Source organism: Pristis pectinata, chromosome 30, assembly GCF_009764475.1.
Source record: "Pristis pectinata isolate sPriPec2 chromosome 30, sPriPec2.1.pri, whole genome shotgun sequence".
NCBI classification, from domain to species: Eukaryota; Metazoa; Chordata; class Chondrichthyes; order Rhinopristiformes; family Pristidae; genus Pristis; species Pristis pectinata.
The window spans coordinates 12344025-12369255 of NC_067434.1; positions in this window are offsets into that span (position 1 = coordinate 12344025).

Below are 25231 nucleotides of genomic sequence, written 5' to 3' on the forward strand. Positions count from 1 at the left end.
AATAAAAAAACATAGATATACATTAAATAAAGAAAAATAAACTGAAATCTACCTAAGCTTACCTTGTAAACGAAGAGCAACAGCCCCTTTTGAATGAGAGACACCACACTAGATGTACCAGCTATGGGATGCATAACGTTGAGGGGCCAGGTACAAAGTATATTCATCCCCTCAACCCTGGTGCACTCCAGATGTGTGCTGCCATCCACACTACTGCTAGCTAGCATTTCCCTACGGAATCTCCCTACAGATTTCTGTCAGTTTGTTCTGGCCCATTACCAACTGAGCCACTGTGCGGACAAACGTTTGAACAACTCACTGCAGTGCGTTACAATTATTAAAATACTTTCTCTGGCCTTTGAGTGGCCCTGGATATCACACTGAGATTTAGGACAGGAACCTTCACTCTTCAATCAGAGGTATTTGTTTTGTGATGTTTGCAATTACACAAGTGCCGGTAAGGTTAATGTTGATGATTTAATTTTCTAAATGTAGCCTCCAGGACCATGATGCCTCTATGGATACAGCCTGCCAGGGAAACTAATAAAACCTCTGCAAAATCAGCTGGCTAATTCCGAATCATGTAACTGACTCCTTTCCTCTTTAAACCAGGATTGTTCTCTGGTATTATCAGTATCAAACTGACGGACCTGAAGTTAAGTTCAGATGTACATTGTGGGCTGTGAGTAGCACTGGTGGAGACTGTGAACCCAAAACCCACTGCAGAGTCTTGCAGCCATAATCTATATTACCTGAAAGACTGCTATTGTTATCCAAGGTACACTTTGCAGTTGAGCTGAGAAACAAAGACCTTCTCACTCAAGTTACCGTAAAAATTCCCGAGGAGCATCCAAAGAAGAGCTAAAGTGTTCTCCCCTGTGTATTGGATTATATCTATCATTCAGTTAATGTAACAGAAACAAGTTACCTGGTCATTATCATGTTGCTATTAGTGGAATCTTGCTGAACACAAAATAGTTTTAGTGTTTCCTACACTGCTGAATTGGCTACCCATCAAAAACATCTCACTTTGTAACATTCAAAGGTCACAGACCGTGCTCCAGAAATGCAAGTCTTCCTTTCTGAGAAGATTGTTGACTACCTACTTCCCAGACTAGCGACAGGAAGCTTAAGCGTCAGTGGGCCGTGGGTGCAGAGGTTTGGGAACGAGTGGTGTGTAGGTGCTGGGAGCGTGTTTGGAACAGTTGCTGGGTTTGGGTTTGGTTGGATGGCTTTCACTAGCCCCACTGTCAAGCTAGCTCCAGCGCCTCTGCCAGTGACCTTATTCCAATGCAACCAATGAGATTCAAGCCAAACTGGCGGTGCCAAGCTGACATGGGGAGGATATCAGGTGAGTCCGGCACAAAACGACAGGTAGCTGAAGACGGGGAAAGTGATGGGACAAACATAAAGACCAGAACTTTATTGTGGGACCATTCCTGTTCCTCCTGACTCTTGTCAGATCAAAACTGAACATGCCATTGTTTTGCTATACATCATACAGGCCCTTCAGCCCATCAGGTCTATGTCATCCATTAAGTATCCATAGTAACCTAAGGACCTATGGGCCATAAGTTACCATGCCTTCATGATTCAGGTGTTCATACAGATGCTTCTTAAATGTTATGAGAGCACCTGCCTCCACTGCCCCCTCAGGCAGTGCATTCCAGGTTACAACCACCCTCTGGGTTTTTCCTCAGATCCCCTCTCAATGGTGAACGCTATTACAGTGCCAGCGACCCGGGTTCAATTCCCACTGCTGTCTGTAAGAAGTTTGTACGTTCTCCCCATGTCTGCGTGGGTTTCCTCTGGGTGCTCTGGTTTCCTCCCACAGTCCAAAGACGTACGGGTTAGGAAGTTGTGGGCATGCTATTTTGGCACCGGAAGCGTGGCGACATTTGCAGGCTGCCCCCAGAACACGACGCAAAAGATGCATTTCACTGTGTGTTTCGACATACATGTGACTAATAGAGACATCTTATCTTATCTTATCTTATCTTATCTTATCTTATCTTATCTTATCTTATCGTATCTTATCTTATCTTATCTTACTCCTCATTTTAAACCTCTGCAATGGGGAAAGGTTTCTTACTATCCATGCTTCTAATAATTTTGTATACCTCTATCAGCCCCCCCACCCCCCACAGCATCCTCTACTCCAAGGAAAACAATCCCAGCCTATCCAGTCTCTCTTCATGTCTGAAACATTCCATCCCAGGCGACATTCCAGTGAATCTCCTCTCCAGTGCAATCACTTCATGTCTTTGGCCCTTTAATTCAGTGACCTCCCACGGCCCTTCTAAAGCCAAAGGTTCAGGGCTGTTGGATCTCTGGATAAATGGGTGAAGCATCGATGACACTTGCTCCTCCCAGTTATACCTCAAAACCTGCAGCACCCCAACAACATCAGAATCTGGGAAGTAGAAGCATCGAGTCAGCTGTCCAGCTCCTCCAGTCAGCCGTCCAGCTCCTCCAGTCAGCTGTCCAGCTCCTCCAGTCTAGCTCCTCCAGTATGACTAACCCCATCATTCAATAAAATCATGGCTGGTCAGATCATGGTCAGATCATGGTCAGATCATGGCCTCAATTCTGAGTTCCTATCTGTTCTCCATAAAACTTAACTTCCCATAAAGATCTGTTCATCTCAGGCTTGAATATGATTAGCCTCCACAGCCATCTAGGTGGAGAATTCCACAGATTTGAGACCCCCTCATAGTAGGAAGTCCTCTTCATCTCTGCCTAAAATGCACGATCCCTTGTTCTGAAACTATACTCCCTACTTCTCGGGACTGAATTTTCATGTCACTGGCAACCAGCCTGAAACAGGACCCAAACCATGATGGAAATAGGCACCAGTAATGATTTGGCTTAAGTAGCCTAATACAATATTAGGGCAACAGGCAGTGGGAGATAGTCGCTCCTACAGAGTGTGTGGCCCATTCCTCCACCATCCTGAGAAGATCAAGAGCTCAGAATTGAAGGAGTGAATATCTCAATGACAGAGTTGCAGGAGATTCCAGAGAAAGAAAGGGCAAGACGTTGAGGAAATTTGAAAACGAAGATGAGAATTTTAAAATTGAGTTGTAGATTAACTACGGACCAGTGTAAATCAGGGAGCACAGAGTCAATGGTGAACCAGACTTGGAGCAAGTTAGGATACAGGCAGCAGACCTTTGGGCAGGTTCAAGTTCACAGAGGTAGAATGAGGGACACTGACAAGGGATAGAGTGGAATAGTCAGGTCCAGACATGGTAATGGCATATAGAAGAACATCAACTGCAGAAGGACAGAGGCAAGACTACAGTTGGGTATGGTGACAGAGTTGGAAATATGCAATCAAGTGAAGGTGCAGATATGATCTCAAACTCATCCCAAGGTCAAATATTAAAGCAGTAAGCAAATTAAGCTGCCAGTCTTGCACACGATCATTGCAAGGCTTCTTTCCTGTCAGAATAAATATTCTGTGACATTAACTGTTCAATCTGCAGAAATCAGATATTTCCTCTTTCCGAAGCTGGTCAAAACTCTATCGATGGCTCCCTCCACCCCCAACCTGGAACCAAGCTTACAAAAACACAATTCGATCAGCCATCTATCAACAAACTCTGCAGCAAAAGACTGAAGCACTTATACATCTGAGGACTGCGTCTCTCAGCCCTGAATAATATTTAACTCCTATTACAGTGGGTGGTGTCATTATTAAAGACAGCCTGCGTTTTCCTGCTGACACTGTAAGTGAATCATATCAGTCAACACCACACTTTTCTCCTCCACAAATCTCACTCCAGACTGGTTTAATGATTCATAATCACGGACATTATGTTAAAAAAAATCACGGACAAAATTAATGATGCCTTTTGGGATTTTTGCCATCTATATGACCGAGTGACATTGAGCACAGAGATTAATCCAGAACCATCCTATTACCCAGAGTGAGAAAATTAACCAGCTTTTGTTTTCTGTGCCCGTAAGCGATTTAGCAGCAAGGAGTGTGACAAGATCAGGGCAGGGCTTGAGATATCGTCACATAAAGCCAACTGCAGCTTATTATATGCAACACATTCATCACAGAGAGTTCCTCTTACTCAGCAAGTGATTTATTCCCTTCAGTAAATGGTTCACAAGTTGCTATTTTTCCATCCCAGTTGTTACATCAGTTTCTGTGAATTTTTGGCTCTGAAAATAATAGGGAGAGCAGCAGAGAAATGAAGTGGCAAACCTCACGAGCTCTTGACCTCTGCTATCAAGAAGGACAAGGGCATCAAGCGGATGACATCGCCATCATCTGCACATTCCCATCCAGGTCACTCCTGAGTTGGGAATATATCACTGGTTCCTCATCGCCACTGGGTCCAAATCTTGGAACTTCACACTCTGGACCTGCACCATGTACACTGCAAACGTAGAATAAAGTAGCTCAGCACGTTTGGCAGTAGATAGGGCTCTTACCAGTGACACCCACATCCCTCAATTAAAAGAATCAAAATATATACACAATATCAAAATATCTCACATGGTGGAAATCCGAAAGAAAAAGAAAATTTGCTGGAAATACCCAGTGATTTCCTCCCACATCTCAAAGACGTGCAGGTTGGCAGGTTAATTGGCCACTTTAAATTACGCCTGGCGACTGGTAGAATCTGAGGGGAGTTGTTGGGGATGTAGTGAGAACAAAAATGGGATTAGTATACAATTAATTTAGAGCTTTGGAAGCTGTTGAGGGGGATGACCTGCAGGGGCTTAGTAGCAGTAGCCTGGTCTCTGGCACTGGGACTGGTCCTGCTACTCGGAAGGGAAGGGAGGAGAAGAGGAAGGCAGTAGTGATAGGCGACTCGATAGTCAGGGAAACAGATAGGAGGTTCTGTGGCAGTGAGCATGAATCCTGGATGGTAAGTTGCCTCCCAGGTGCCAGGGTCCAGGATGTCTCTGATTGGGTCCACAGGATTCTTGAGTGGGAGGGAGAACAGCCAGAAGTTGTGGTTCATGTTGGTACCAACGACATAGGTAGGAAGAGGGATGAGGTCCTGAAAAATGAGTTTAGGAAGCTAGGCAGAAGGCTGAAGAACAGGACCTCAAGGCTAGCAATCTCAGGATTGCTGCCAGTGCCAAGCGATAGTGAAGGTAGGAATAGGAAGAGATGGCAAATAAATGCGTGGCTGAGAAGTTGGTGCAGGAGGGAAGGTTTTAGATTTTTGGATCATTGGGATCTCTTCTGGGGAAGGTGGGACCCGTACAGAGAGGATGGGTTACACCCAAACCTGAGGGAGGCCAATATCCTTGCAGCCAGGTTTGCCAGGGTGGTTCGGGAGGGTTTAAACTAGTTTGCGAGGGGGATGGGAACCGGAAGAGTAGGTCAGAGGAAGAAGGGGATGGGGAAAAGCCAGATCTAACAGGTAGAGAGGCTTTGAGGAAGGAGAAGCAGAGTGCAGGCTATGAAAGTAGTAAGGTGGATGGGCTAAAGTGCATTTACTTAAATGCAAGAAGCATCAGGAATAAGGAAGATGAACTGAGAGTTTGGATAAGTACATGGGACTACGATACTGTGGCTATCACAGAGACATGGCCGACATCAGGGCAGGAATAGATATTGAATATTCCTGGTTTTCAGTGTTTTAAAAGGGATGGGGGGGGGGGAAGAAGAGGAGGAGGGGTGGCGATACTGGCCAGGGACACTATTACAGCTGCAGAAAGGGTAGATAATGTAGAAGGATCCTCTCTAGAGTCAATATGGGTGGAAGTTAGGAACAAGAAAGGAGCAGTTACTCTACTGTGAGTATTCTATAAGCCCCCCTGGTAGCAGTAGGGATACTGAGGAGCAGATTGGGAGGCAGATTTTGGAAAGATGCGAAAATAACAGGGTTATCATAGTGGGAGACTTCAACTTCCCAAATATTGATTGGCACCTGCTTAGTGCCAAAGGTTTAGACGGGGCCGAGTTTGTTAAGTGTGTCCAGGACGGATTCCTGTCACAGTATGTTGACAGGCCGGCTAGAGGAAATGCCATATTAGATCTAGTTTTAGGTAATGAACCAGGTCAGGTGACAGATCTATCGGTGGGTGAGTATTTGGGGGACAGTGACCACTGCTCCATAACCTTTAGAGTTGTCATGGACAGGGATAGGAGCAAAGAGGACAGGAAGATATTTAATTGGGGAAAGGTGAATTATGAGGCTATAAGGCGAGAAGTTGAGAGTGTAAATTGGGATGACATTTTTGAAGGGAAGTGTACTATGGAGATGTGGTCGATGTTCAGGGATCTCTTGCAGGATGTTAGGGATAAATTTGTCCTGGTGAGGCAGAGAAGGAATGGCAGGGTGAAGGAACCATGGGTGATGAGAGAGGTGGAACAACTAGTTAGGAAGAAGAAGGCAGCATACATAAGGTGTAAGCAGCAAGGATCAGACAGGGCTCGTGAGGAATATAGAGTGGCAAGGAGGGAACTTAAGAAGGGGCTGAGGAGAGCGAGAAGGGGACATGAAAAGGCTTTGGCGAGTAGGGTTAAGGAGAATACCAAGGCTTTTTATTCGTACGTGAAGAGCAGAAGGATGACAGGAGTAAAGGTAGGTCCGATTAAAGACAAAGGTGGGAAGATGTGCCTGGAAGCTGTGGAAATGGGAGAGATTCTCAATGAATACTTCTCTTCAGTATTCACTAAGGAGAGGGGTCTTGATGACGCTGAGGACAGTGTTGGTGAGGGTAATGTTCTAGAGTATGTAGATATCAAGAGAGAGGATGTGTTGGAGCTGTTAGAAAATATTAGGACAGATAAGTCCCCGGGGCCTGACGGAATATTCCCCAGGCTGCTTCGTGAGGCGAGGGAGGAGATCGCTGAACCGTTGGCTCGGATCTTTGAGTCCTCGTTGTCCATGGGGATGGTACCGGAGGATTGAAGAGTGGCGAATGTTGTCCCCTTATTCAAGAAAGGTAGTAGGGATAGTCCAGGGAATTACAGACCAGTGAGCCTTACGTCTGTGGTGGGTAAGCTGCTAGAAAGGATTCTAAAAGATAAGATCGATGATCATTTAGAGAATCATGGACTGCTAAGGGACAGCCAGCATTGATTTGTGAAAGGAAGATCTTGCCTCACAAGCCTGATAGGGTTCTTTGAGGAGGTGACCAGGAAGATTGATGAGGGTAGTGCAGTAGATGTGGTCTACATGGATTTTAGTAAGGCATTTGACAGGGTTCCGCATGATAGGCTTCTTCAGAAGGTCAGAGGGCAAGGGATCCAGGGAGGCTTGGCCATGTGGATTCAGAATTGGCTTGCATGTAGAAAGCAGAGGGTTGTTGTGGAGGGAGTGCATTCGGATCAGAGGGCTGTGACTAGTGGTGTCCCACAGGGATCGGTTCTGGGACCTCTACTTTTTGTGATATTTATTAATGACTTAGATGAGGGGGTGGAAGGGTGGGTTAGCAAGTTTGCAGATGACCCAAAGATCGGTGGTGTTGTGGATAGTGTGGAGGGCTGTCGAAGCTTACAGAGGGATATTGATAGGATGCAGAACTAGGCTGACAAGTGGCAGATGGAGTTCAATCCGGAGAAGTGTGAGGTGGTACACTTTGGAAGGACAAACTCCAAGGTGGAATACAAGGTAAATTGCAAGATTCTGGGCAGTGTGGAGGAACAGGGGGATCTGGGGGTTCATATCCACAGATCACTGAAAGTTGCCACACGGGTGGATAGGGTAGTTAAGAAAGCTTATGGGATGTTAGCTTTCATAAGTTGTGGGATCGAGTTTAAGAGCCGCAAAGTAATGATGCAGCTTTACAAAACTCTGGTTAGACCACACTTAGAGTACTGTGTCCAGTTCTGGCTGCCTCATTATAGGAAGGATGTGGAGGCGTTGGAGAGGGTGCAGAGGAGATTTATCAGGATTCTAGAGACAAAAATGAGTCTGAGTTTGGACTTAACACCATGCTAAGTATGAGGCTGGAAATGAATCTCCTGACAAATTTAACATCTAAATTCTTTTCTGGCAAATAATCTAATAGTACTGGCCAGATTAAGCATCTTCTATTAAAGATTGTGAAGATTAAAATTGGAAGGTTTATTCACATCGGCTCAGCTGTTATTTAAGAGATAATAATGCACTTAGATATCAATAAAAGCTCCTTCCAGGAAAAAGCTAAGTGATATAAGGTATAATGGTATTAACATGATTGTGGAGTTAGAATGTGAATCTCATTGTAAATCTTTTAATTAATTGGGAGAGATTACCAAATACTTCCATTGGATTCCTTAAATATCTTTTGTCTAAAATATAAATGTCAAATCATAATTGGTCCAAGATTGTAGCTAAGTCTTTTGTAAAAGAAAAATGTTAAAGGATAGATAAATGGATCTGGCACTGAATAGATACCTCCAGGATTTGTAATGACCCACAAGATTGAGAGAAAACGAAGGTTTTCATTTAAATACTACCTTTTCACATCTCAAAAACCCACCAGTTTCATGTTCAAGGAATTAATTTGGAGCTCGGGATCTGTCGTTGTCGTCAACGATGGCAGCAATTCTGTGCAGGGTAAGATCTCACTAACAGCAATAACCTCACTTGTTTCCATGAGAAACTTTGATCAGTACAGTGAAGGGACTCATCAATGTGTCACTGGTGCATTCCCCACAGGTCCAAAGGGCATCATGGAGCACTGCCAACAACAGTACTCCTTCACATATTACAATATTTCCACCTACTACAGACAGTGCAACATTCCCTCAGTCTGATACTAGAGTCCTTCAACACTGCCCTGTGTTTATATCACCCTCCAACATTGTCCCTCTTGTACTGGAGAGCTCCCACAGTACAGCCCTTCTGGCAGTGTGCACACACTCATGACTGACCTTCTTATAGCTGAGTTGTCTTTTAGAATTGCTCCTCTAATGATGTAGATTGTGTGAGTGATGCCCCTCCAACAGAACAGCACTCCTTCAGTACTGTCCCTCCAACAGTGCAGCACTCCCTCAACACTGATCTTTTGACAGTATGGCAGTCCCTCCTTTCCACCTCTTATTTCTCCCTCAGTACCATTCCTCCAACAATGCAGCAATCCCTCACTACTACCCCTCTGAATATAAGGACTAGGACTGTCTCTGGAAAGAGAGATATAGAGAGAAAAAGAGAGAGAATTAGAAAGAAAGAGAAATGTAGAGAGAGGAATGGAGAGAGAGTGTTTAGGATGGTTGGCAGGATGCCAGTCTAGCAGGTTGCTATGTTCTAAGTGGCATCCAGCTTCTTGAGGGTTGTTGGAACGGCACTCGTTCAAACAAGTGGATGGTATTCCATCACATACTTGACTTGCACCTTGTACATGGTAGAAAGTTGTCAGGAGGTGAGTCACTCGCCATTGGATACCCAGCTTCTCACCGGATCTTGTAGCAGGATATTTATATCATTGGTCCAGTTGAGTTTCTAGTTAATGGTGACCTCCCAGGTTATTAATGGTGGGGAACTTAGCATTCAAACTGTTAATTTCAATGCATCAAGTACAGAATGGCTTCTGCAGTTGAACTTCATTAATGATAGTGCCACATTAAGGGGATCTCCCTAATGAAAGGCTGTTGCCCACATTGTAGGATTTACCCCTGATCTGAATGTTGGCAGCATTGTGTCCTTTCTGCTGTGGTTGGTTGGATGTCAGATGGGGACAAAAATAATGACATTGGGAAAAACCTAATTCCCAGTGCCAGGACCCATGCAAAGAAAGTCATGTGATAGACTAGCAGATATGTGGTCAAAGGAGCCACTGGCATGCTGAAGGTGTGCTTCAGGAGTGTGTCCAGAGCAGGTGCCCTTCTTCAGCTGGGGTCTATAGATTGATGCTGGTGTCCTGTCCTCTGCACAGCACCAAATGGCACTGATATATGTTTGTTTCACATATCTTTTGCTCAATGAATTAAGTAATCCTGCATTTATTTGATAAACAAAATAACTTCCAGTTTCGCAAGGGGAGGAATAAACTTCTATTGATGTTAACTTTCCCATTTTAATTACAGTAGAAATTGATTCCAAGATGGTTTGCTGAAGATTGTGCTTGTCCTTTTAGAACATCTGATTAAAACTACAAATGAACCTGATCAAACTCCCACCTGAGGTGTTGGTTTGACTGAGATTCAGAGAGATCAAACCTCCAGCTGGTTATCAGTAAGAACTGAACTCCATCTAACATCCAACACTGTCAAGCTCCAAACTTCACCAGATGCCTTTGCTGTTAATGGGGAAGTCACATTTGCTGGCAGTAGAATCCTTTCCACCATTTATCATTTGTTGTTTGATATCTTCCACAGCTTTCTGCCTTTCCGTCTTTGCTTCCAAAAGGAGTGCTTCTCACCACCTGTGTCAACAGTGTCACAAACTCAATGGGGCATATAACAGCACTAATCAATACAGTGCCATTAGCAATGTGACACAAACACCTCTCTCATTCATCTGCCCTCTACCTAGACTGTTAAAGAAATCAACTTCACCACTCTGGAAAGACAAATCCATTTTATTTGACAGTGTCTCCGTTTTACCTGATATCATGATCATCTCATTAACACTTTCATTCTCAGTTAGTCTTTGACAGTTCCTGGTAGAAATTGGAAAAATGGAACCTTATTTTCAGTAATAAGTTTTTTAAAAAAATACTTTAAATCCCATAAGCTCTGATTCCACTCCAGATCCTGATATGGTTCAGTACTTTAGATCTCTATTCTCCCTGGTATCAAACTCCGTTTCCTGTCTCAATGCCTCAGTACAACATTATCTATTGTATAAATCCCCCATGCCAATCACCTGATGAGACCTCAGGAGGATCTTATTTAAGAGTCTCACATACACTTGTCCGAAGGTCTCACTCAATCTCAATGGCATGGGTTTCACTCAATCCTTGCTTTAGGTTCTCATTCACTTTCTTTCAGGAGGGTTCACCTAGTCCTCCTGCAGAGTCTCAATTTCTCACATGAGGATTTCACTTAGTTGTTGTATATAAGTCTCAACCACACATATTCATGTAGGAACCTCACTCACATCTTCATATCCAAGGGATTCAGTGACTTCATGAGGGCTTCACTCAGGACCTCCAGTCAGAGTCTCACTCAGTCTTTGAGCGAAGTTCTCCCTCATGACTCATGCCAGAAGCTCACCCATTTCTTTTACGTCTCACACAGTCTTCAGACCTTATAGAATAGTACAGCACAATACAGGCCCTTCGGCCCACCAGTTTGTGCCGACCTTTAAACCTCGCCTAAGACTATCTAACACCTGCCTCCACCACCATGCCAGGCAGCGCATTCCATGCCCCAACCACTCTCTGGGTAAAAAATCTCCCTCTGATATCTCCCTTGAACTTCCCACCCATTACTTTAAAGCCATGCCCCCTTGTATTGAGCATTGGTGCCCTGGGAAAGAGGCGCTGGCTGTCCACTCTATCTATTCCTCTTAATATTTTGTATACCTCTATCATGTCTCCCGTCATCCTCCTTCTCTCCAAAGAGTAAAGCCTTAGCTCCCTTAGTCTCTCCTCATAATCCATACTCTCCAAACCAGGCAGCATCCTGGTAAATCTCCTCTGCACTCTTTCCAACGCTTCCACATCCTTCCTATAATTAGGTGGCCAGAACTGGACACAGTACTCCAAATGTGGTCTAACCAGAGTTTTGTAGAGCTGCATCATTACCTCGCGGCTCTTAAACTCGATCCCACGACTTATGAAAGCTAACATCCTATAAGCTTTCTTAACTACCCTATCCATCTGTTAGGCAACTTTCAGTGATCTGTGGATATGAACCCCCAGATCCCTCTGCTCCTCCACACTACCCAGAATCCTGCCATTAACTTTGTACTCCACCTTGGAGTTTGTCCTTCCAAAGTGTACCACCTCACACTTCTCCGGATTGAACTCCACCTGCCACTTGTCAGCCCAGCTCTGCATCCTATCAATATCCCTCTGTAAACTTCGACAGCCCTCCACACTATCCACAACACCACTGACCTTTGGGTCATCTGCAAACTTGACAACCCACCCTTCTACCCCCTCATCCAGGTCATTAATAAAAATCACAAAAAGCAGAGGTCCCAGAACCGATCCTTGTAGGACACTGCTAGTCACAGCCCTCCAATCTGAATGCACTCCCTCCACCATAACCCTCTGCTTTCTACATGCAAGCCAATTTTGAATCCACATGGCCAAGCCCCTCTGGATCCCTTGCCCTCTGACCTTCAGAAGAAGCCTACCATGTGGAAACTTGTCAAATGCCTTACTAAGATCCATGTAGACCACATCTACTGCACTACCCTCATCAATATGCCTGGTCACCTCCTCAAAGAAACCTATCAGGCTTGTGAGACATGATCCAGCCTTCACAAAGCCATGCTGGCTGTCCCTAATCAGACCATGATTCTCTAAATGCTCATAGATCCTATCTCTAAGAATTCTTTCCAACAGCTTGCCCACCACAGACGTAAGGCTCACTGGTCTGCAATTCCCTGGACTATCCCTACTACCTTTTGTGAATAAGAGGACAACATTTGCCACTCTCCAATCCTCTGGTACCATTCCCGTGGACAACGAGGACTCAAAGATCCGAGCCAACGGTTCAGCGATCTCCTCCCTCACCTCGCAGAGCAGCCTGGAGAATATTCCATCAGGCCCTGGGGACTTATCTGTCCTAATATTTTCTAACAGCTCCAACACATCCTCTCTCTTGATATCCACATGCTCTAGAACATTAAACTTACCAACACTGTCCTCTGCATTATCAAGACCCCTCTCCTTGGTGAATACTGAAGAGAAGTATTCATTGAGAATCTCACCCATTTCCACAGCTTCCAGGCACATCTTCCCACCTTATGAATAGGCCTCAACACTGAGTCCCAGCGGACCACTTGTTCCCGGTGAATCACAGGCAAATCAAATTTGACCCATTCATCCACCAGCCACTCTCATGCAGTTCCAGCAATCAGGAATTAGAACAAATTGTTTCCATACACAAGGAATGAGACCAACCTACCAGAAAACAACTTAGGTCAGCCAATTCTGCAATGAGATCAAAGTAGTACCTGGAACACTGTGGTCTTCTCACATTACCTGAACTTGGGAATATAACAACATTAATGTTTCATGTCAATGACATCGTGTCAGAACTGACCTGAAATATTAACCCCGTTTGAGATTAGGCATTCTATGTCCTTATCACCACCTTGCCTGATTAGTTGACCTTCTGGTCAATAATATTTCTCGAGTTTGTTTCTGTTATTTAACAAACATTGAACCTTTAACCTGCACACTGTGATTCATCTCTTTTATTCCTTGTTGTTGCTTTCTTTCTTTCGCCAGAAGTTATCTGTTCCCTTAAAGAAAGAGAAGATCTAGGCACAAAGTCCCTGAAGGGGCCAGGACACAACAACATTGCATTCAGTTCTGGTCGTCCCATTACAGTAAGGGTGTGGAGGCTTTGGAGAAGGTGCACAAGAGGTTCACCAGGATGCTGCTGGATTAGAGGGCATGGCCTATAAGGAGAGGTTGGACAAACTTGGGTTGTTTTCTCTGGAGCAGCAGAGGCTGAGGGGAGACCTGATAGAAGTTTATAAGATTATGAGAGGCACAGATAGAGTAGACAGCCAGTATCTTTTTCCCAGCGTAGAAATCTTTCTAAAACTAGAGGGCATGCATGTAAAGTGAGAGGGGACAAGTTCAAAGAAGATGTGTGAGGCAAGTTTTTTACCCAGAGAGTGGTTGGTGCTTGGAATGAGCTGCCAGGGGTGGCAGTGGAGGCATATACGATAGAGGCATTGAAGAGACTCTTAGATAGGCACATGAATGTGCAGAGAATGGAGGCATATGGACATAGTGAAGGCAGAAGGGATTAGTTTAGTTAAGCATTTAATTATTAGTTTAATTAGTTCGGCACAACATTGTGGGCCAAAAGGTCTGTTCCTGTGCAGTACTGTTCTATGTTCTAACATCCATTAACCAATGAGATCCAAGGCTGCAGTATGGTCAGTTGCACAAAGTGACCAAACCACCTTCAGCAAGGTAGAAAGGAAAAGGGAGAAATCAGGTTCGCTCAGAGCAGAGTTGAGTCAGCTCTGGAGCACCTAGACAACAGCAAAACATATGTCAGGCTGCTATTTATTGATTACAGCTCGGCGTTCAACACCATCATCCCCATAGTGCTAATCAACAAGCTTCAAAACCTGGGCCTCTGTACCTCGCTCTGCAACTGGATCCTCAACTTCCTTATCAGGAGAACACAGGAGAACACACCTCCTCCTCGCTGACAGTTAACAGAGGTGCACCTCAAGGATGAGTGCTTAGCCCACTGCTCTGTTCTCTTTACATTCATGACTGTGTGGCTGGGCACAGCTCAAACGCCATCTATAAATTCGCCAATGACACCACTGTTGTTGCAGAATCTCAGATGGCAATGAGGAGGTGTACAGGAGTAAGATAGATCTGCTGGCTGAGTTGTGTGGCAACAACAATCTCATACTCAACATCAGCAAGACCAAGGAATTGATTGTGGACTTCAGGAAGGGCAAGTCAGGAGAACACACACCAGTCGTCACTGAGGGGTCAGCAGTGGAAAGGGTGAGCAGCTTCAAGTTCCTGGGCATCAACATCTCAGAGGATCTAGCTTGGGCCCAACACACTGATGCAATCACAAAGAAGGCATACCAGTGGCTTCATTAGGAGTTTGAGGAGATTTGGTATGTCACCAAAGACTCTTGAAAATTTCTACAGATGTACAGTGGAGAATATTCTGACTGGTTGCATCACTGCCTGGTATGGAGGCTCCAATGCACAGGATCAAAAGAGGCTGCAGAAGGTTGTAGACTCAGCCAGCTCCATCACGGGCACAACCCTCTCTGCCATCAAGGACGTTTTCAAGAGTCAGTGCCTCAAGAAGGTGACATCCATCATTAAGGACCCTCACCACCCAGGACATGCCCTCTTCACATTACTACCATCAAGGAGGAGGTACAGGAGCCTGAAGACCCACACTCAACATTTCAGGACAGCTTCTTTCCCCTCCACCATCAAATTTCTGAATGGTCCATGAACCCATGAACACTAGCACGTTAGTCCTCTTTTGCAACTTATAGTAATTTTTATGTCTTTATGTCTTGCACCGTACTGCTGCCGCAAAACAACAAATTTCACAACATATGTCAATGATAATAAATCTGATTCTGATTCTGATTCTGATTCTGAGATTCCTGGACTAAATTGTTCTAGGCTAAAAGGATTAACAATGTGAAGAAATCCAAAAGTAAAGAACTGCAGCTGCTGGAGATCTGAATTAAAAAGCTGCAAATACTCAGCAGATCAGGCAGCATCTGCAGAGAGATAAACAGGGTTAATAAACAGGGTCAGTTCTGACACAATGTCATTGACATGAAACATTAAGCATGTTTGTTTCTTTCAGAATAGATGCTGCCTGACCTGCTGAATATTTCCAGCAACATGCAGAAATTGGACAAATGCTTCCAGACATGTCTTGTACATGAATGATTCATTCCTCAGTCAAAACCCTCTGTCTTTACAGCCTTCGTAGGAACATCAAACCAAATGTGTAGTTCTTGACAAATGTTCCAAAGGTTGTCCAAAAGTTCTTACCTGATATTATTCAGTAGTCTCGTATCTTTTGGTGTCTGTCTTCTTGTAACTTTAAGACCTTTGGAACATATATTATTCATCACCTCTGAAACAGAAGCCTTTCTCTTCCCCCCCAACAATGCTCAGAATGCCCCTGGAACATTTAAATCAGCCATTTTTGCTTCTTTCACCACACCTACATTGTGATCCAACTCCAGCAATTCAAGTGCTCATTAAAGATCCCAAAATTCAATACAAAAAAGAATAGTGTTGTTATGTTGACTCAACCAATGCTCCTCCCTCACTCCAACAACAGTTAAACTGATGTTAAGAGAAGACCAACTTTTACAAAACAGCTCAAACCAACCCAAAGAGCTTTACAGCCTGTAGAGTATGCTCTTGAGTGCAAAGCAGTCAATTTGCCAGCAGCAAGTTCACAGCGATAACAGCCAGATAATCAGTTTTAATTATGTATTCTGAAAGATAAATATTGCCCTGGATTCCAGGGATATTTACCCTCACCTTCTTCAAAATGATGGCATGGGAGAGCATGTAGGGAATTAAATCTCTCCTTTAAAAATGGCATCTCTGACAGTTGCGCATTCCCTCAGTAATGTTCCTGTTCCAGAGCCAACTTTGATTTTTGCATTCATCCCTGGGGTCAGGTGTGAACTCAAAATCTTCTGATGTGGCAGCAAGAGTTTGAGACACTGAGCCATATCTGATATACACAACAGCCATTTCATATGATGTCATATTCAATAAACAGCCAGCGAGCACACCAACAGCCTCTGGTGCTGGTTTGTGGGCTGAATGAGTTTTTATCTGCTCTTTGTAGTGAATGTTCAATGTTTATATGGCTAGGTAGTGAGACTTTCTTTAATACTGCATGAATTAATTCTGCGATTTCAGCTTGCTTTTGCTTAAACAACATGAATTGTCCTCTAATATAAATTGAATGCTAGCATTACATTTCAATGAATATTTATGAGGAGCAGATTTTTTTTCCAATAGATTTCTACTCACAGCCTATGTGAGTTCTGACAGAGAGGAACTTCAAACATGTTCTTCAGCAGGTGGAGATTGAGAATTTTCAAGGACTTTAAAGAAGTATTTGGAATTTTGCAGGCAATGAAATGGATTCTGATGTTCACCACTTCATGGAGACAAACAGCCTGGGATTTGCCTATTCTTTTATCCTGCCATTGACCTTTACTTACTCTGCATAAAAAGTATTTCTAAAGGTAACCACATCATTTGGTGAAGGTTCAACGTTTATCCTTTTATTCCATGGTTACTGAAGATCCAGACCATAATATCAGATGTCGCTACATCACAGTTCGCAGTACTCCCGTTGTTGGGCCGAGATGTGGTGGTTTTGAACTTGACACTAGTGTGCCACACCTTGATCAGAGGTACTCAAAGTTTGATCTGCGAAGTCTTCTTCAGGTCCCAGAGGACATCTGTAGACAAAAATACTGCTGGCACATCTGGATATGGAGCACAGGGAGGTCATGTGCAGTGATGTCAAAAACATACAATACTCATCTAGAGTAACAATGTCCTCATTATTTTTGAGGGATAAGGGCACAGACTTCCCATGGATAACAGAAACCACAGATAACGCTAGGGCTACAAAGGCATACAGTGGTCAGTCCCTCCATGGATACTTACACAAAGTTTCAGTTTCAGCTTCCATGTAACCTACCCACGTTCCTAGCTGCTGGTGTTCCTGATCCTGACCCCGACCTCAGCTCCATCTCCAACTGCACACCAAGGTCCATACACTGACCCCAGCTCTGGACACACACTTACCCACTCTCCCGCCCCACAACATTCCCAATCCTGACCCTGACCTCATGAATACCTGGGTCACTGTTGTAAAAGTGTAAGGTGTCTATCTTCCTCCAGGCAAGGGCTTTCATTAACTCTTCATCATTACTGATTAGTCTCCCCATTTTCCCCACCCAACTCATTCCAACAATAAGCCCAGTCCCCCCAGTGTGTGTGTGTGTGTGTGTGTGTGTGTGTGTGTGTGTGTGTGTGTGTGTGTGTGTGTGTGTGTGTGTGTGTGTGGGTGTGTGTGTGTGTGGGTGTGTGTGTGGGTGTGGGTGTGTGTGTGCTGCTACCCTTTACTGATCCAATGGCATTTATTGCTGAGAAGCAGAGACTGCCCCAAACTTGTTCATCTCAGAACTTTAAGAGCACTGTATAACTCCAGGGATGCAAGGAGCCTCTGAGAATTTCAGAAACACTGAAAGTGCAAATTTTCCATAGCTGTGGGGAAACACCAATGTATGGGACTAATTAGAGAGCTCCTTCAAAGAGCCAGTACAGATGCAAAGGGAAGAGTGGTCTCTTCATATGTTGTAAGATTCTATGATGCCTCTAAGGCATCTTTACATTGGTTTATATTACAGCAAAAATACAATCCCAACGTTCTTTTTACTTTCTTATGGTAAGCTACAGAACAAAAGCAGGTAAATAGGACAAGTATGGATGTGCAATGGTCAGTACAGACATGGTGGACTGAAGGGCCTGCCTCTGTGCTGTATGCCTCTATGACTCAATGACTCTATTATATGAGTTGTCTTCATTACTTTATCTGCTCCCTATCTAGTGAATAGAGTCAGCAGAGGATGTAGACTGCAGTTTCATCCACTCTATACCGGTAGCAAGAAGCCTGGTACATGGAGAGGAACACCGTGTAGAATGGGTCAAGCTGCATGTGGCTAACTGGAATTTGGAACAGAGGTTTCATAGTCATTGGACAAAATGCACCCAAATTCCCCACTCTTAGAGTAAAAGGAATTGCTCAGACTGACCACCTAATAGAGGGTATCATCTATGCTCCCAGACCTCTGATTAAGGAGACTATCCCAAACGCGACTGCCTCTGTTCTGCATTCACTTCAATCAAACCTTCCATCTAGGAACACAGATAAAGCCACAGGAAGAATGTGCAGAAAGGTGAAACAATCAATACATTCCATTTATACAGGACCTTTAACACAGCAAAACACCAGGTGTTTCACTGGGGCATCAGTGAACAAAATATTGTTACCAAGCCATATAAGGAGATACTAGAGCAGGTAACCAAAGGTTTGGTTAAAAAGATTTTAAAGAACATTAAATCAGGAAAGAAAGGTGAAGAGGAGGAGAGGTTCAGGGATAGAATTCCAGAATTTAAAGTTTGTAGCTCAATGCATGTTGTCATTAATAGAGGGATTATAATTGGGGATGATGTCAGAATTGGAGGAGTATAGTGATTTTAGAAGTTTACAGGGCAGGAGGAAGTTTTATAAGCAAAGCCAGCATTTATTGCCCGTCAGTTGCCCTCAAGGAGGTATCGTTTTACCAACTACATCTGAGTATCCTGTTTGGCTATTTCAGAAGGCATTTAAGAGTGAACTACAAAGACAAGGTCATTGAGCATAGAGGAATTGGGAGCCAATCAAGGACTGTGAGTCCAGGAGTGAGGACTGAGTTGGGGGTCTCAGCAACAGGCAATCTGGGACAGGAACAGAGTCACGTTACTGAGGTGGAAATGGTGGGTCTAAGTAATGGCATGGACAAGATATCTGAAGCTCAGCTCAACAGAGTTGTGAATAGCATGGTTCAATTTCAAACATTTACCAGGGAGTGAGAGAAATAGAGACAGAGGCTGGAGAAATGAGTTTGCGACAGTAACAACTAACAGATTGAACAGATCCTCCCAAAATTTAGAAAGTCAGAGTCAGCCTACTCTACAGAAAACTTCCTCACCAAAAATATTGATCTGTAGGTGAAATTACTGTAAATCAGTAAAATAAGCTGCTTTGTATTAGAGCAACACCAGTGAGTTATTTGAAATCTACAGAAACTCTTTAGCATAGCAGCTCTGGAAATCTTAAAGCTTAATCACAGTACAAGAGCAATTACTAACTGGAACTCTGTGAACCCCTGAGCAGAGCAGGTCAGCCTGGAGCTGTACATTTAATGCCACCAACACTACACTGGACCAAGTGGTTCCAGGACCAAATTCCCCACATACTCAAAGGGCAATTAAATAATTTTGAGGGACAATTTGAAATTTAGCATTGTAGTTTTCAAGCTTTTAGTTTTCCAGCTCCTTCCCAGAACTGCTAATTGATATCAGTTCTCATAATAAACGATAAACCACAGTTGTGTGTGTGTGTGTGTGTGTGTGTGTGTGTGTGTGTGTGTGTGTGTGTGTGTGTGTGTGTGTGTGTGCGCGCACGCGCGCGCGTTTGCATGTGTGCTGGTACATGTATGCTCACCTTGGCTACTCTGACAGCATCTCCCCAACAATGCTGACGGTTGAGGGGTTACATAGAGTCCTGACCAGGAAAGGATGGCAGATTTCCTTAACAAGATTTGTGAACCTCATGGGCTTTTATGACAATCCAGTAGTTTCACGGTTGCTGTTACTGAGAATAACTTTACTAAAATTTCCAGATATAGTTAATGAATCACTCAGCTGTTGTGGTGGGATTTGAACTCCCATCCCTGAATTAATGATGCAGAATTCTGGCTACTAGACTTCTGGCCTCAAGAAGGATGAGGTGAATGGGAAAACCAGGATGCCCTCCAAGTCACACATCTTCCTTCCTGATGGATATCACTGTTCCTTCACTGTCACTGGGTAGAAATCCTGGAACCTACTTCCCCATAGCACTGTGGGCGTACCTTCCTCATCCAGAAGGCTGAAATCCTCAAGAAAGTGGCTGACCTCCACCTTTTCAAAATGTAGTCAGAGATGAGTGATAAATGCCCAGATCTAGAAAAACAGATAAATAAATAAAAGACAGCTACATGAAGTCATCAGTACACACAGGAGTGTGTTTGTGGATGTTTGTAGATGTGTGTTATACACACATGTAGGTACATGTGTGATTGCACATCCCAGTGGATGCATGCAGTTGAGAGTGCATGGGTTCCTGTGTGTGGGTGCATGTCTGTATGTGTTTTGACCTAGCCCATGATTGAACTGAAGATCACGATGGAGTAATAAAAGTACAGAGCCACAAAGTGCAACCTAGCCTGCATAACACCATCCACTATGTGGGTATGGTAGTCTAGTGGTTAAGTTGTTTGACTAGTAGCCAGAATTCTGCATCATTAATTCAGGGATGGGAGTTCAAATCCCACCACAACAGCTCAGTGATTCATTAAATAAATCTGGACATTTTAGTAAAGTTATTCTCAGTAACAATAACCATGAAACTACTGGATTGTCATAAAAGCCCACGAGGTTCACAAATCTCACTAAGGAAATCTGCCATCCTGTCCTGGTCAGGACTCTACGTAACCCCCAAAACCATCAGTATGGTTGACTCTTAACTACCTGAGCAATGAGGAATGGAAGATAATTGTCTGAGCTGACAGTAACACCCGCATTCTCGAATAAACAGATTAAAAAAAGAACCATGACAACAGGCTTTGATGGGTAATAAAAGTTACCACCTGATACAAATGGAAGAGCTGATTGAAGATGATACAGAACTACATAAAACGAAATAAGAAATCTTTAAAGAGTACTTGGCTGAACGTGTTAGCTCAGTGGGAAACATGTCACGGCGACAGATCTGTGTGAGTTAATTACTGCTCAGCAGAGATAAAAAGATCTGAAAAGTGTGACAGCATTCTGAAGATCCAGGATTTCAGTGTTTGGAAAGAAAAAAGGGGATGTCAAAGGTTTGGGACCCTGTTCAGAATTGGACACAGAAATGTGACCACTTCTATAAGGAGGAAGATATTTCCAAATCTTGTTCATTCTTCTCCCTTGTTGTTAACATCAGCACTTAGATCATAGTTTTCCTTTGAGTTTTCAGTATTTTACACGTGATGTTCATGCCCTGATTCACATCATGTGGCAGATGCTGGATGAGCTTGTCATTTTGTGCAGTTATTAAGACCTCCTTTTATTTATTCCTGTGCAAAGCCAACTGTGAAATTTTAGCCTGTTCTCTTACTTGTGCAAATCTGTCCGTTAATTCTCTTCTGTAACTCTTGGCTCTTTCACCATTACAGCAAGATGATAAAACAGGCTGTGCTCTGTGTTGTGCCAGGTAATTAGGGTAATCCCATGGCGCCATTTGAGAAATGACTGCTTGCATATAGCTCTGGTTAATATTCATCCTTCAAGTAAGGCGCTGAGGGGTAAGCTGGAGAGGGTGTGGAAAATGTTGCGAGGATGATGTCTGAAATGGACCGCTTGAGTTAAAAGGAGAGATTGGATAGGCTGGGTCTGTTTTCCCTGGAGTGAAGGAGGCTGAGGGATGACATTATAGGGGTTTATAAAATTATGAGGGGTTTAGATTATGAGGGTGAATGGTCAGTCTTTTTCACAGGGTAGGGGAGTCTAAAACTAGAGGGAATAGGTTTGAGGGGAGAAATAGTTAAAGGGGATCTGACGTTTTTCACACAGAGGGTGGTGGGTATATGGAACAAGTTGTCAGTAGAGGCAGGTACAATTACAATGTCTAAAAGATATTTGGATAGGAGAGGTTAGAAGGATATGTGCTAAATGCAGGCAAATGGGATTAGCGTTGATAGGGACCTTGGTTGGCACGGACAAGTTGGGCCAAAGGGCCTGTTTCCATGCTTTATAACTCAATGAATTTATGAATCTAACAACTTACACAGGTGGAGTACATGGGGAGCATGCGATGGGACACTGCCCTCTCTAGTAATGATCCAAAAAAGTTGTACACAATGTGAGATGTGGAAACGTATTCACACATTCACCCAATAATATGGGTGCCCTTACAAAAACTAACAAATTTAAATTCCTGCACACACTCCTGTGTGCGACCAGTACCCACAAGCACATTCATGAGTCAATCATCTCACAGCTCTTGGGAATTCACAGCAGAGCAGTTTGAGAATTTAAGTTGTTTAAAAGAATCTGGAAATAGAAACAAATCAGTAAAGCTGATCTGATTGCTATTTAAACCCAACCAGGTCAGCAAGGCACTTAGAGGAGAAAATCTTCTATGATTATCCAACCTGAGCCTATATGTGACTCCACTCCCATCTTATGTAACCAAGCCGTAAGTGCCCTCTGAAATGGCCGAACAAACATTCTCAGGACATCTCGGGTTGGGTACTAAATGAATCATTGAATCCGAGGCACAGAGGGAAGCCATTTGTCCCATTATGTCCATGACAACCAAAAAAGAGTTACTCAGACTAATGTCCTCACATATGTACACCACAGGCTACAGCACATTCAAGTATTTCTTTAATACGATGAGAGTTCCCTCCACCACCCTTTCCGGCAGTGAGTTCCAGAACTCCATCACCACGTTATCTTTCTAGCTTAACTTCATGTCCTTCATGTCCTCTAGTTACCGAAATTTCTGCTAAGGAGTTAGTCTCTATATCCACCATTTTGTACAACTCAGTTAAATATCCCTTCAATGTCCTCTATGGCAAAGAAAATAACATCACATGCTAAAAATTCCTCATAACCAAACTTCTCCAGCTGTGGAACAGTTGCAACTCTCCACTGCATTTTTCATGTGCTATCACGTCCTAACTGCAGTGTAAGAACCAGAGAGGATCGAACTATTATGGTCAGAGCCTTCACAATTTTCTGAGGTATGTTTTATCCAGGTCTAGTGATTTATCCACTTTTAAAAACATTAACTCCTGTGATATTTTCTGTCTCCATATCTTAATCATATCCAATATTTTATATTCTTCCTCAATTACATCAACTTTATCATCTTCTTGTAAAGATAATGCAAAGCATCCTTAAAGATCCATACCCATATCTTTCATCTCCACATTAACATTACCTCTTTGCTCCTTCTTTCCATATCCTGGAGTTTCCTTGATTTTACATGCCTTTTTTTTCATGTTCTCTTGTGCCTTCTTATCCAGAGGGATCTAGATTTGGCAATTTCACCATTTCCCTTAGAGGAAACATATTTGTTCTGAACCCTCACCAGTCTGAGAATGTCTCCCCACCCCACCTCCCCACCCTACCCCCTCACCTACCCCCCACCCCCCCCATCTCCTACTCCAACGCTGAATTCCTTTTCTGTAGCCATTCCCTGAATGTTTTTGCTAAATCACATCTTGGACTAATAAAATACACCTTACTGAAATTAAAAATATTTGCTCCTGATCTCTCTTAAGGCTTTTCCATTACATTGTTAAACCTACCTAAATGACGATACCACTGCCAAAATTATCATCCAGTAATCTTATAATGACACAGGGGCCCATTTGGCACAGCAGGTTCATGGGACCAATCCCATTAGTCCCTTTCTCCCTCTCCTTACTACCCGCTAGACTTCAGGAGGGTACCAGCAGATTGGAAAATAGCCGATGTGACTCCCTTGTTCCAAAAAGGAGAAAGGTAAAAGGTAGAGAATGACAAGCTGGTTAGTTTATCAGCCATTATTGGCAAGATGCTGGAGTCAATGGTTGAAGAGGAAATAGCTAACCATTTAGGACAGTTGAATATAATTAAATATAGTCAACACGGTTGTATGAAAGGTAAATCATGTTTGACAAATTTGCTTGAATTCTTTGAGGATGTAACAGGGAGAATAGATAGAGGTGAACCTGTAGATGTCATGCAGACATTTGACAAGATGCCACATAGGAGGCTGGTGCATAAATTAAAAACCCCTGGTATTGGAGAAAGTGTGTTAGAATGGATTGAAAATTGACTGTCCCATAGGGAGTTGGAATAAATGGGCCCATTTTAGACGGGAAGGAGGTAACTATTGGATTACCACAGGGATCATTTCTTGACCTGCAATTGTTTGCTATTTACATTGATGACCTGGAGCAAGTATGTCAGCTTTCCAAATTTACTAATGATATGAAAACAGGTGGAAGAGCATGTTGTGACAATGATACAGTCACTCTGCAATGGGATATAGATAGATTGAGTGAGTGGGCAAAAGACTGAAAAATGGAATTTAATGTGGGGATGTGTGAGGTCATGCACTTCAGTAAGAGAAATCAAAAGGCCATGAACATTTTAAATGGTGGGATAGGCTTAAAGGGCCTGATGGCCTTCACCTGCCCCAATTTTCTTGTGTTCTTATTTTCTCGTGTTCTACGCCTTATTCTTTCTCACACATTTCCATCACTTCCTCTTTATTTGTTTCACCATTAACCTGCTCAAAGGGCTAACTTACAATAGCCAATTAAGTTACCAGCTCATTGTTGGGTTATGAAAAGAAACCAGAGCTCTCGGAGGAAATGGAGACACAAGAGACTGTAGATGCTGGAATCTGGAACAAGAAACAATCTGCCGGAGGTATTCAATGGGTCAAGCAATGTCTGTGGGGGGAAGTCCCAATACAGAGTTTCGACCCAAAATGTCAACACTTTCATTCCCCCCACAGATGCCACCCGGCCCGCTGAGTTCCTCTGGCAGATTGTTTCTTGCACCCAGAGGAACTCCATGGAGAGAATGTGCAAACACTGCACAGACACCACCCAAGGTCAGAACCAAATAGCTGCAACATTGTGCCACCTTTTCTTCAACCCAATTTCATTCCCAAGAATAGCATACGATTGCCCTCTCACAGCTTTGTTTCATAATAATTTTAAAAGCTTGTTTGAATTCTTCCGTGCCTCTCACATTGTTTTATTGTCCTGGTCTTGGTTAATGTCCTGGTCGTGGA